Source organism: Pleurodeles waltl, chromosome 6 (assembly GCF_031143425.1).
Source record: "Pleurodeles waltl isolate 20211129_DDA chromosome 6, aPleWal1.hap1.20221129, whole genome shotgun sequence".
NCBI classification, from domain to species: Eukaryota; Metazoa; Chordata; class Amphibia; order Caudata; family Salamandridae; genus Pleurodeles; species Pleurodeles waltl.
Window position 1 is genome coordinate 1,706,656,148 of NC_090445.1, and position 12,893 is coordinate 1,706,669,040.

Here is a 12,893-nt window from a genome sequence, read left to right on the forward strand (position 1 = left end):
CAATGTAGTTTTTTCTCTTTTTTTCACTGATGTTGCTACTGCTTCTTTCCCTGGGCCCAGCTATGGGGCTTTGGAAGGTTTTTTCTCTCATTGTAATTTTAAAAAGGACTGTTTAAAAAAAAAAAAAAACTCCATAGAAATAAAGCATTTTAGCCTGTTTATGAATATAGTCTGCATTGCTGTTTTACACACGTATATATAAGTTTAGTATGAAAATTTGTCTACTAAAAATGCTATATATGTATTTTTCGTGCATATTTAATACTTTTATATGTGTGTGTGTGTGTGTGTTTTATGTATGCTCCGGGGTCCCCGCGCGGGAGTGTGAATATTCAATGTTTATGACTATTGATGAGGATCCACTGGAAGAGAACTTGATTTTCCAAGTATGTTTTAAACAATAAACAAGGTTTCACGAGAACATAAGTAGGAAAAAGGGCATTAGAGCTACCATACTGATTGCTTCTCTCAATAACATTCAACCAAGACTTATAGGAAAATATGAGCTGCATTAGAATGTTATTACGAGAGGGAGTAATCTTTGCTTCCAGGCAATAAGAGTTGTGGGCCGTGCAGACATAAGCAGTTAGCAAGCCCATACGGTGGCCACTATCTTGTTAATGTTCTAGTAAACACTATACATATTGGGTGCACTATGATAAGATAGGATTTAACTAAAGTCAAAAGAAGGAATTTGTTACTTACCCAGTAAGCATCTGTTCGAGGCATGTGTGGCTGTAGATACACAATGCTTACCACAATGCCGCCATCTAGTGTTGGGCTCCCATGTGTGCAAATAGTTTTTCTTTGAAGAAGTATTTTGCATCACAAGGTATTGTGACTCCTCCTCTTGCTAGTAATGCGCATGGTCATCAACTCCACTGTCAAATTGTTTTCTTCCGTCGTCTGGCTCGGACATGTGCTCCTCTGCTCCGTCGCGACACTGTAGTTTCCTACTTTCGGGCCTAATGTCGCTATTGTTTTCGATTGTGGTTAGTACTCGATCCCTCTTTGGTAAATGATCAAAGTCAGTCTCGTCGGAGGGACTTGGCTCAACCGCAACACCCTTGGGCCTTCACCCTACAGAGCAAACCTTCTACTTTGATCCAGTCCTCGCCATGTCCATCTGGTGATGGACCAGATGACCTTCCGGTTCTGCCTGTCCTGCCATGCCAAATTTCCACGCACCCATCAGCACCAGGTGTGTAATTTGTAAATTGTGAGGCCCACAAGTCCCTTCGGTCCAAGAAGATGCTGCGTGATCAAAGAGCTCGTTGACGTTGTAGGAAACTGGCTCCTTGTTGCAGTGCCCCCACTCCCCTTCCCACGATTTTTGGCTGGTATTTGATACTAACTTGACTGTGTGCTGGGATCCAGCTAACCAGGCCCCAGCACCTGTGTTCTTTCCCTAAACCTGGGCACAGGAAGGGTGTAGCCACCCTCAGGGTCAGTAGCCATTGGCTACTGCCCTCAGACTCCTGTAACATCCCTAAATCTAGTATTTAGGGGCACCCATGAACCTTGCTCTTCAGTTTCCTGGCGACTTAAAAAAAGAAGGACTGAGGAGCCGCACCATCTGTGAAGACTCCAGACGACAACTGACTTGGCCCCAGCCCTACTGGCCCGTTTGCAGCTCCTGTTACAAGACGACGACTCATTCTGCAGGACCAGCTACGTTTACAAACCCCCAGAGGACTGCCTGCCTTCCCTAAAGACCAATATCTCCGGAGGACAGCGGCCCTGTTCACAAAGTAACCTCCAAAAAGGACTCCAGAACCCTCGTGATCAGTGAGTCCTGCCACTCTGTTCCCGAAGCCCATGGCCCAAGTCCAGGTGGCCCACCTGACCAGAGAGTCCCCAGTCGATTCCGACCTCGAGTCCACCCCAGGTTGACCCCTCCTGGCCACCACGACAATGCCTGCAGCCGGAATCCAGAGGACCCTCCTGACCACCACCAAATCCATTAAAGATACACAACGTATAAAGGTTCCCCTGCACCCACAGCCCCTGGCCTTGTGAAACCCAGGCAAAGGTTCATCGACGTCCTGAGGAGCCTCAACTTAGCTGAATCACCTCATAGAGAGACCCCGCGGCACTGGCTGCAACTTTTATCGTGATACCTGGCATCCCTCCCCCACCCGGCGGTTCTGCCACGCACTGCGCAAACACAGGCCTTAGAAAATGGCAACCCCTGGGCGCCCAAGTGAGATGGCTGATTTACGCTGGGGACAGCGCACACATACCCGACGGAGACAACCACTGGCACCGGGATCAGGGTGTTCTGGGCCCAATGACAAAACTGAACAGTGTGGAGGTCTTCATGCACCCTAATTAACACTGGTGATTCCTGTACTACAGGGGCTGAATCGGAACACCCTTGATTTGGAAGTTGGCTACAACCTCTAGCCCCTGGGCCTGTAAGGAGTCCCACATTCCAAGCAGTCTGCAATAGGGTGGAGGTAGCACAGACCCCTAACCTTCAGACTTGCTGTGGACAGCACCAGCCCAAGCCCCATCTCTGGAATGGTGAAGAAATGTGAGGCAGCACAACAGACCTGCTAATGCCTGTCTCCACCTCACCATCTGGCTACCCAGTGAGGCTACAGTGGGGCTGGGAGAGTTTGAGAATGCCACTAACTGATTGGCTGTGGCTTTATATAGTAGAGATAGATAACTGGCTCTATTGAGCCTGAGTACACTAGTCTACCTCCATTAACAATTTCTCCCCCAAATACAATGGCCTCACAAAGACATAACAAAAGGAGGGTCCCCTCAAGGACCTCTTCACTAAGACCCCATCTAAGAAACTGGACCCTCCTAAAGAGAAGACTGCAGATGGAGGTACGACTACTGGAGAAGGGTCCTTTGAGAATGATGACACCCAGATAACTAAAGCGTTTCTTGAGCAGCTCTTCAGAGTCCTTTGAGAGGATTCTGACACATTAAAACAGGAAATAGTGACAGAAGTTTAAGACTTCAGAAGAGACATCATCCACCTGGGACAATGCATGGGCTCACTGGAGCGAACACATGATGCCCGCAAAGAAGAATCAGATAATCACAAGAGAGAGCTCCTTGCCCTGCAAGACAGGAACCAAGAACTACAGTACCAACTGGAGGACTGGTGGTCACAGTGCACTAATATCTGCATCAAGGGGGTGCCCCTCCAGGGGATCTCAGGGAGCCTTGAGGACTTTGGGACTCGTCTATTTCGCCATGTGGCCCGACTCTTAAAGATCAGGACATCTTACTCGATCGAACCCAAGGAGCTGGCCGAACAGCTGTTGTAAATAGGAGACCCTACATCCGAGGAGTCAACTTAAGATCTGCGGCCACATACTGAAAGACGTCGCTGTGGGGCCCAATTGCGAAGATACAAACCAAACAAGCACTCGGACCTTAAGAGCAAGAAAAAGAGGGCTGCACTGCTTAGACGTATGCGGAACTAAGAAAGTGTGTTCGAGGCAGACTCAGATCCTTAATACTTCCCGCATGACCTCTAGCAACTACCATTTATTTAAAAAGAACATTTTCAACTTAACAGTCCATGCATACCTTGTCGCCTTCTGATGGTTGTGGATGGCCGGCTATGGTTGATGGCAGCATAGCAGCAGAGCTCCATCCCTCACCTAAAGTACTTACACCGTTTACCAGGTCAAGGTATCCCCTATCAGTGTAGTGTAGGCAGTGTCTAGAAGCGAGGCTCTCTATAGGAAGTTGTGGATGAGCAGCCAAGGCTCATCTAGAAGACATGCAAAGCTCATGCAATACCACTGTAGTCACACAGCACTTACAAAAGAAACACATGGTGTTACAAAAATAAAGGTACTTTATTTTAGTAATACAATACCAAAAAGTACTAGATAGGCAACCCTCCAATAGGAGGTAAGTAACACAATAAATATACACACTAGTTACCAGAAATAGGCATAGAAAGTTATATAAAACAGTGAAAACGCAGTTGGACAATAGTGACTCTAGGGGAGCCCAAACTATATACTAAAAAAATGGAATGCGAACACAGGACCACCACCTAGTTAAGTGGAATGTGTAGATGGGAGCTGGGGGTACTAGGAAACCCCAAAGTTAACTACCACAGTGCCCCCTAGCAACCAGGAGGAAAGGAGTAAATTACTAGATTTTCTACAAACCACCCAAAAGGAAGAAAATGCAACACCCAGACAAGACTGCAAGAAACCAGCAGTGGATTCCTGAAAACGAAGAACTGTGGAAGAAGGGGATCAAGTCCAGAAGTCACAAAAGAGTACAGGAGGAGAAGGAGCTACAACCCACCCAGCTGTGGATGCAGGAGTTGGTTGACAGCGATGTGAAGAATATCAGCACAGCCCTGGAGCCGGTGAAGAGTTCCTAAGGGATGCTGACGACATCCAACACTGGAAGAACTGCAATCAGTGTTGGTGCAGGAACAAGCCTTGGCAAAGGCAAATGTTGCGGTTGGCGGAAAGTGGCGTTGTCAAGGACCAGCAGGGCCCAGGAGGGCTCAACCCAGGAAGGGGAGTCAGAGGTGACCCTCAATGACACACATAGCCCATAGGAGCAGAGGCAGCACCCAGAGGAGTCCCACAAGATGGGGGACACAGGAGTCGCAGAAAAGCCCGCACAGCACAACTGGAGAAGAGTCCCACGCCGCAGGAGAACCACGCAGAGGGCGGTGCATCGCAGGAAGGAGTGCTGAGGGCTGGAGCTACACATAGCCTGAAGATCCCTTGAAGGAGATGCAAACAAGCCTTGGCAGCTGCAAGAGACGCGATGGATGGGGGTACTGTACTGCGTGGGAAGGCAAGGGCCCAAGTCCACCAAAGTTGGACAGCTGGCAGAGAGGACCAAGAGGACTACTCTGGACCACCACCCATGATGCAGGATCCATGTAGCTCAGGATGAGATGAGATCCACGAAGAGATCCAGGATGCAGTAGGTGCCTGCAGAGTGACTCCTTCACTCCAAGGGGAGATTCCTTCTTCCTTCTTGTGCAGACTTAAGACGTGCCACCCTCAGAGGATGCACAGCCAGGGAAATGTTGCAGAAGCTGGAAGGAGCCATGGACACAATGTTGCAAGAAGAGTCTTCCTCATGAATGTAGCTTGTCAATTCCTGGAGGGTCCAATCGCAGCTCCAGGAGCTAGAAGTCGAAGTAAGATTGCAGAGGAGTCCTACTGGAATTTTGTAAGCCGAATCTGAGGGCCCACCCAAGAGAGAGACTTCAAACAGCCCAGAAAGGGGGATTGGCCACCCAGCCAGGTGACCACCATCAGGAGGGGGCTATGACATCACCTGCCTGGCCCGGCCACTCAGATGCTCCCAGAGGGCCCAGCCAACCCTGGATTCAAAATGGCAGAACCCAGGGACCCTCTGAAGGAGCTCTGGGCACCACCCCTGGGGCAGTGATGGACAGGGGAGTGCTCACTCCACTTTTCATTGTCCAGTTTTGCGCCAGAGCAGGAACTGGAAGTCCCTGAACTGGTGTAGACTGGCCTATGCACGGAGGGCACCAAAGGCACCCTTCCAAGCATGCCAGTGGCTTGGAGAGGCTACCCCTTCCAAGCTATGCAACACCTGTTTCCCAAGGGAGAGGGTGCTACCTCCCTCTCCAAAAGGAAATCCTATGTTCTGCCTTCCTGGGCTTGAGCTGTTCAAGCGACAGGAGGGCAGAAAACTGTCTGAGGGTTGGCAGCAGCTGGGGCTGCCCGGAAAACCCTAAAAGACTGGCAGGAGCAATGCTGGGGGTCCTCTAAGGAGCCCCCAGAGTGCATGGAATCATACTTCCAATAGTGGCAACAGCATTGGGGTATGATTCCGACATGTTTGATACCAATCATGCCTAGACTCGGAGTAACCACTATGTAGCTGGACACAGGTAGTGACCTATGTCCAGTACATGCATAAAATGGCATCCCCGCACTTACAAAGTCCAAGAAAATGGCACTGGAGTTAGTGGGGACACCTCTCCTAGTGCAGGGGTGCCCTCACACACAGGTACTTGCACTCTGCCCTCTGGGCTAGGAGGGCCTGCCATATAGTGACTTTAGTGACCTATGTTGAAAAAGGGTGCTTGCACCCTTTCACGAAGGCTGCAATTGCAGGCCTGCAGAACACTTTGCATGGGCTCCCCCTGGGTGGCATAATACATGCTGCAGCCCACAGGAATCTCCTGGTATCCTAATGCCCTGGGTACCATATACTAGGGACTTACATGGGGGTACCAGCATGCCAAATATGGGTGAAAATGGTACAAGTTACCAAGTTAAAAGAGAGAGAGCATAATCACTGGGGCACTGGTTAGCAGGGCCCCAGTGAACACAGTCAAACACACTGACGACAGGCGGAAAATGGGGGTAACCATGCCAAGAAACAGCCTCCCAGCATTGTTCTACTGGCAATAAATGGATGTTCGCCACTGGGTGTCATCACCCACAATCCATCCATATGAAAGTAGGCCTCTTACGTGGTTTGAAAGATGGTTACTCACCCATACCTCTGATAAATGACTTTTGTCTGATATATATGCATTTTTAATCACACCTCCAGCATTGCCCAAAACCTCAGCGAGGCGTAGGTGGGAGACGGAGTGCGACTGCACATTCACAGATAAAGAATGGCTTTTGTCCTGCATTGGGCACGGGTCGCTGCATGTAACACAAATACTAAAGAAATGTTTTTCAAAATAGCCCACTACTGGCACTATAAACTGGTGAGGGTTGCAGAGTGGAAGACAAGCAGTGACAGCGAATGTTGGTGCCACTGTGGACAGGAAGGTACACTTACACATGTATTGTGGCACTGCCCCAAAATTGACTCCTTTTGGCACACCATCCTAACAAGTTATAGGCGAAATCTACAACACCACCATACCGAAATTCTCCAGTTACGTGCTATTGGGACCCCTGAAACTACAAACATAACCCCTTAGAGCTCCTAGAGAATTCATGGGCATGACAACCACAGTTCACCACCCTTCTAGAACTCTCAGTAGTTCCTCAGAAAATACAGCCGAACAGGCAGGACCTTCTCACACAAAATTACAGAGAAATAGGACACCCAGATCCCAAAGCTCTCAACCTTGCCATTTGGTTCATGAGGTCCCAGAATTTGGTTACTTAAACCTCCCTCATCCATGTATGGATATTCTTAGAGAAGCATGCAGGCCCACTACTCGTGCTTGTTATGTCACTAAAAACAAAAGATTTGTTCACTATTGAAACTCTAAAAATATTGACCTATTAGCTGTAAACTTCGTACTTGTATAGCGCACGACTCACCCGTTAGGGTCTCAAGGCGCTGTACGCATACTGCTGTGGAACCCCTCCTGGCTTTTCCCTGTGAGGTGCCCACTCCTGGGCAACCTCCAAGGTGAAGCCAGGCATCCCAGCGCTGTTGGGGCCTTTGTGGAGATTAAGCAAGCTATTGCCCAGAGTTACAGAGTGGGACCCACGAATTAGATTAAGCACCAATGCGAGAATTATCAGGTCCGAGGAAATTGTGCCTAAGACCCGCCGAGGCGGGAATTGAACCCTGGTCCCGGACCAGATTTCTGCATCAGGGTGTACCGCTCTAACCATTGAGCTACACTTCTCCACCCCATTAGCTGCAAAGGCTTGAGATATTGTTTACTATCTATTCCACCTATATACCTCGGACTAGCCTTTAAATCAATAAAGCTGCACCTGGCAGTTGTGTTGCATACCTACAAAACAGACAACGCGCTTCCATTTCCAAATTCCAGTTGTCAAAGCCCTTTTAGAAGGGTTCAAGAGTCATTACACCAAAGGTGCCACCTGCTCCCACATGGAACCTTAATATTGTACCAAGAAGACTAACAGGCCCTCTTTTTGAGTCTTTACACTCTTGCTCCCTCCAGTTCTTATCCTGGAAGGTTGCATTCCTCATTGCCAACACATCACTCAGACATTTCAGTGCGCTCCAGGCATTAACCCTGGAACAACCCTTCTTCCAACTACACAGAGAAAGGGTGGTACTAAGGAACAACCCCAAATTTCAACCAAGAGTGGTAACTCATTTCCACCTTAAATCATCAATTGAGTTACCAGCCTTTTTTTTCCCCAACTCGAATTGGTTGCAGGACCAACCCTACATATATTAGATTGTAAAAGAGCCCTGTACTACATTGATAGAACTAAGACATTCAGAAAAACACAACTATTGGTTGCCTTTTCAACACCACACAAAGGTAAACTTGTATCCAAAAGCAGGTATTACATGTTGGATTTTTAAATGTATACAAATGTGTTATGCTAAAGCAAAAATAACTTTACCTATTCCCCTAGGACCCATTCCACTTGCAAAAAAAGGAGTGTCATTAGCCTTTTTAGGTGATAAACCAATAGTGGACATATGCAAGGCAGCTGCATGGTCTACACTGCGTACATTCACAAAGCATTACTGCGTAAAGGTGCTCGCTCGCCAACAAGCTAAAGTGGACCAAGCAGTTCTACGTACACTCTTTCAAACAACTGTAACACCCACATGTTAGCCACCACTTTTAGGGGAGGACTGTTTTGCAAGTTGGGGATCCAGGATGTCTGGTTCTATAGTGGTAGACTGAGTTCAGGATTTAATTTCCAAAATTAAACAGATCATCTGGTCTGCATGGCAGCCTCTTGTATGGACGCTCAGAGTGATGAAGAAAGTCGATGAACTACCATTGATGTGGCACTTCTGGGGGTACTACTAACGTCTAAGTCTTGTCTCTTGGTAATTTGATGATGACAGCTGTTGTCAAGGGTATCAGTGGAAACATGTAGCAAACTTTCTCGACTAGTTGTAGAATGTGTGACCTGCGACACCTACTTTCTGTTACTATTGTGCTATGCTACTTCATGGGAAGTCAATAAGAGGGACTGTACATAATCGGAGCCTTCAGTATGGTCATAAGTTGGTCTGAATGTCTGAGGTGGGCCTCTTCCTTGAACCAGAAAGCAAAGAAGCGGGGGGATGAAGACATGGCAACATGGTCACACTTTAGGGAGCTCTGCTAGCTAAAGGAAAATATCCGTCAACATATCCTGCAATCCGGCCTAATGTCACATCATAGAAGAGGGAAATCAACTGCAGAAGCCAACAGAAGTCGAAATACCCACTATGACCTCAAGCAGACTGAGCGTCCCTGGAGCTATAGCACGGAGGCCGCTGATCGCAATCAATGAGTGCGATGTTCTAGGCCGCTGCTGAGATGGGCACAGAGGAACGTCTACCCTGTGACTCAACCTTTCTGACTGGCACACTACAAGACCCCGAGAAGCATTGATCAAGACTGAGCGGATTGAGGGCTGTGCCAAGATTACAAAGGGCTAATGGAACGGGCATGAAAATACAGTAAAGTTACAGCCTGTTAAACACAGCAAGGAAAGCACACAAGAATCACAAGATACAACAGACATGGTAAAAGTACTGGCAGTGATTCAAGCCAAAAATGAAGATGCTGAGGCGCCATCGTGCCACAACGACTTGCATATTACAGGTATCCCAGAATTGGCAGGGTCTAACAGTATGTGGGAACTTCGTTGATTTTGCTATTTGGTGCTAATAACCTTTCCAATATGATGGTGGTGGAGCGAGGTGATCACTCTCTGATGGAGCACTCGCTACCGGGAGCTCCCTTATGCCTCATTATAGCAAAGCCCATAGAACACAGAGATCGAGATATGGTGCTCAAGCTAGCAAGGGAAAAGAAAGGCCTCAACTACCAAGGTCACAACATTGCTCTCTTCCCTGATTTCACAGTTGCTGTGAAAGTAGTTCATACAGCATATCTCCCCATCAAGTGCCAATCACAAAAAGCAGGAATTACCTACAGAGACATAACCCAGCGCACCTCTGCATCAATCATCACAGGCAACAGAAAATATTCACAACTCCTAACGCAGCATGCGAATATCTGAAAACACACTTTAAAAAAACACGATGTTCAGGGCTCCGAAGTGGATGAAGACAAACACCGACTTGCGACCCTACTGAATAGCCCTGCACTTGGAAACTATAGCAGGATGCACAATCAGAGCACGGAACAAAGATGACCCAGCAAAGATGCCTACAGTTCAGACTATGATCGTTTTTGCACCCCTCAACTGCAAATAACAATAAAGTGACATAGCCACACCGTTCTTTACACTCTCTGGCCATCTCTAGTTCTGAGGCACAGACTAGAACTCTAGCTGCCTTTCATGGGAATACACCGGTGGATTTTGGGGAATTGAAAGCTTGAGCAGAACACTTTAATGTACCTTCTAATATGGTACTTTTGGGAAATGAGACTTTCCTTGGCATGATTTGGAAGCTGATGTAGGAGGAGGGAGGGAAGGGAAAAAGATGTCTGTTGAATTACAGCATTGCTGCGGATCGCTTTATAGCGACTGAGAAAGATGCACCACAGACGTCTCATCTCACATATCGAATAGTGACAGGGTACGATTATAGATATACTCCGGGTTAAAGTATTGTTATTGACCTGGAACACCAGGGGCCTAAATAATCTATGGAAAACATGACAGGTGATAGTCTATTTATAATGCCATGACATAAATACAGTCTTTTTGCTGAAGACTCACTTAAAGCGCAGTACTGAGAATAAGATAGGCACCAGACATGCCATTCACAGGCTTGCATCCTCCTACTCGAGGGGCGTTATGATTCTTATCAAGAGGGTGTCCCCTTCTAACCCACACACACAAAATCAGATGATCAGGGTTGATATGGGATTGTACAGGGCATGCTATGTGGCATCCACGTCACTCAAGTCAACAAGAATGGCCTGAAAATGGACAACCCACTTTTGAATAATCTCTTCACACTGAAAACCACAACAATACTGTGGGGAGGGGACCTTAACACATATTTAGATCCACTTTTAGACAGATTTGAGACAACAGAATATCATGGTGTTGGACCGGGCCCTTTCTGCAGGGTCATCCCCAAACCTTTGCCTTAGTACCCCCAATTTTTACTGAATTTGTCTTTGATGGCCTTAGGACTGTGCACTTTACCACTGATAACCGGAGGTAAAGTGCTTGTGCTCTTAGCTTAAAACATGGCTTAACATTGGTTTATACTCAACTGGCACATTTAATTTACTTATAAGTCCCCAGTAAAGTGTTCTACATGTGCCCAGGGTCAGTAAATTAAATGCTACTAGTGGGCCTGGAGCACTGACTGTGCCACCCACTTAAGTAGCCCTTTAAACATGCCTCAGGCTTGCCACTGAAGAACCTGTGTGTGTAATGTGAACTGCCATGTCAACCTGCCATGTGGCCAGGCCCACACCTTACTTTTTAATACATAGAAATCACCCCTAATAGAGGCCCTACACAGCCCTAAGGCCAGGGTGCAGTGTATGTAAAACATTGGACATGTACCTTCAAGTTCTACATGTCCTGGTAGTGAAAAACTCTTACATTCATTGTTTCACTACTGCAAGGCCTATTTCTCCCTTAGGGTAATATTGGAGTTGTTGCATTACATTTTAGAAATGTAATTTCCAAATGGGAAGAGATACGGTTTCATTTTTGGTGTCCCTGGAATCCTAATCTAAAATCCTAACCTATGTTGAAGTTTAATTTTAAATTGCAATACTGATAATGGCAGTTTTAGAAAGTTGGCATTTTCTTGCCTCAGCTATTTGGTGTCTGCAGCCTGTCTCTGGTCAAATGACTGCGTTTAGTCTGCAATTGGGCTTTGTGTATTCCTCCTACAATGGCACATACAGTGGGCCCTTTGGTGTGACTGGCTGGGCCATCACTGGCAGGACAGGAAGGAGGATCTAGGGCCAGCTTCACTCACATCTACATAAGCTATTTCCTGTCTCCACACAAAAGGGCTGAATACCCCCTGTAGATAGTCTGGAGCTAAGGCCAGGAAGGCAGGGCCTCTTTGCAGATCAAAGGCATGCCTCTAAAAGCTTCTCCGCACTTCAAAGGTACAAATGTTTATAAAAGGAGGACCTCAGACACTATCACTTCAGTACACCTCCTGACTTGCAGATACTTTGCCAGGAAAAACAACTGCTGTGCTGCTACAAGGGCTGCTGCTTTGAAAGAACTGCTGCCCTGCTTGGCTGACATGCTGCCCTCTTGCCTGGGTGAAAAGGACTGGACCTGCAACTCTGGAACCCAGAACCAGAGTGACTCAATGGGCTAGTTGGTTGGCCTCCTGATCTGATGCCTCAGGTACATAACAGACTTCCAACAACCTTGCTCCTGGGCTCTGTCATCTGTGAGTCTCCCTGTCAAGTGGTGCCACACCAGTCCTGGACTCTTGGAAGTAGACCTAAGGTGCACTTCCCCAGTCTGCGGTACCAGCGCAACTGATGCACCGCCTCTGCTGCACAGTGCAAACCCAAGCAGAACCGGTGTATCGCCGCTGCTGCGTTGATTAGACCCTCACAAAGACTTGCACCACTGCTGCAGCCCACATGACTTTTGCAACCCGCACTGCGCAATGCATCCTCAGTGCAGGCCCTCACATCTCTCATTGACGCCAGCCTCAGCAACAATGCTGGACTCCGCATTGCTGTCTCGCAACTCTTCGGAACAGATGCATCGTCCTGAATGCACGCTTCATACTCGACACCAGACTTCGCATCTCAACCTGCATCGATGGGACCCTTGATGACACAATAGGACCTCGTACTGCAGTCTCACCACATTTTGGAACCGACGCATCGCCTCCGCTGCGCATCTACAACAGGGATCCACACAATCTTTTGCAAACCAGGATTTAAGGTACTCTGGTCAGTGGGCCTAACCGGGTCCACGTAGACAGATCATGCTCCATCGTTATCGGCCTGAACTTGTGACTGTCCCAATCCAGTGCCACCAGACAATGAGTACCACTGAGTTGGGTAACAAGAAACATCTGTTATT

The 12,893-nt window shown here is 47.6% G+C and overlaps 1 protein-coding gene across 3 annotated transcripts in view; it reads right to left on the reverse strand.

Moving 5' to 3' along the window:
- Positions 1–12,893, reverse strand: part of PHF1 (PHD finger protein 1) — a 607,606-nt gene that overhangs the window by 370,996 nt on the left and 223,717 nt on the right. The window lies entirely within an intron of this gene.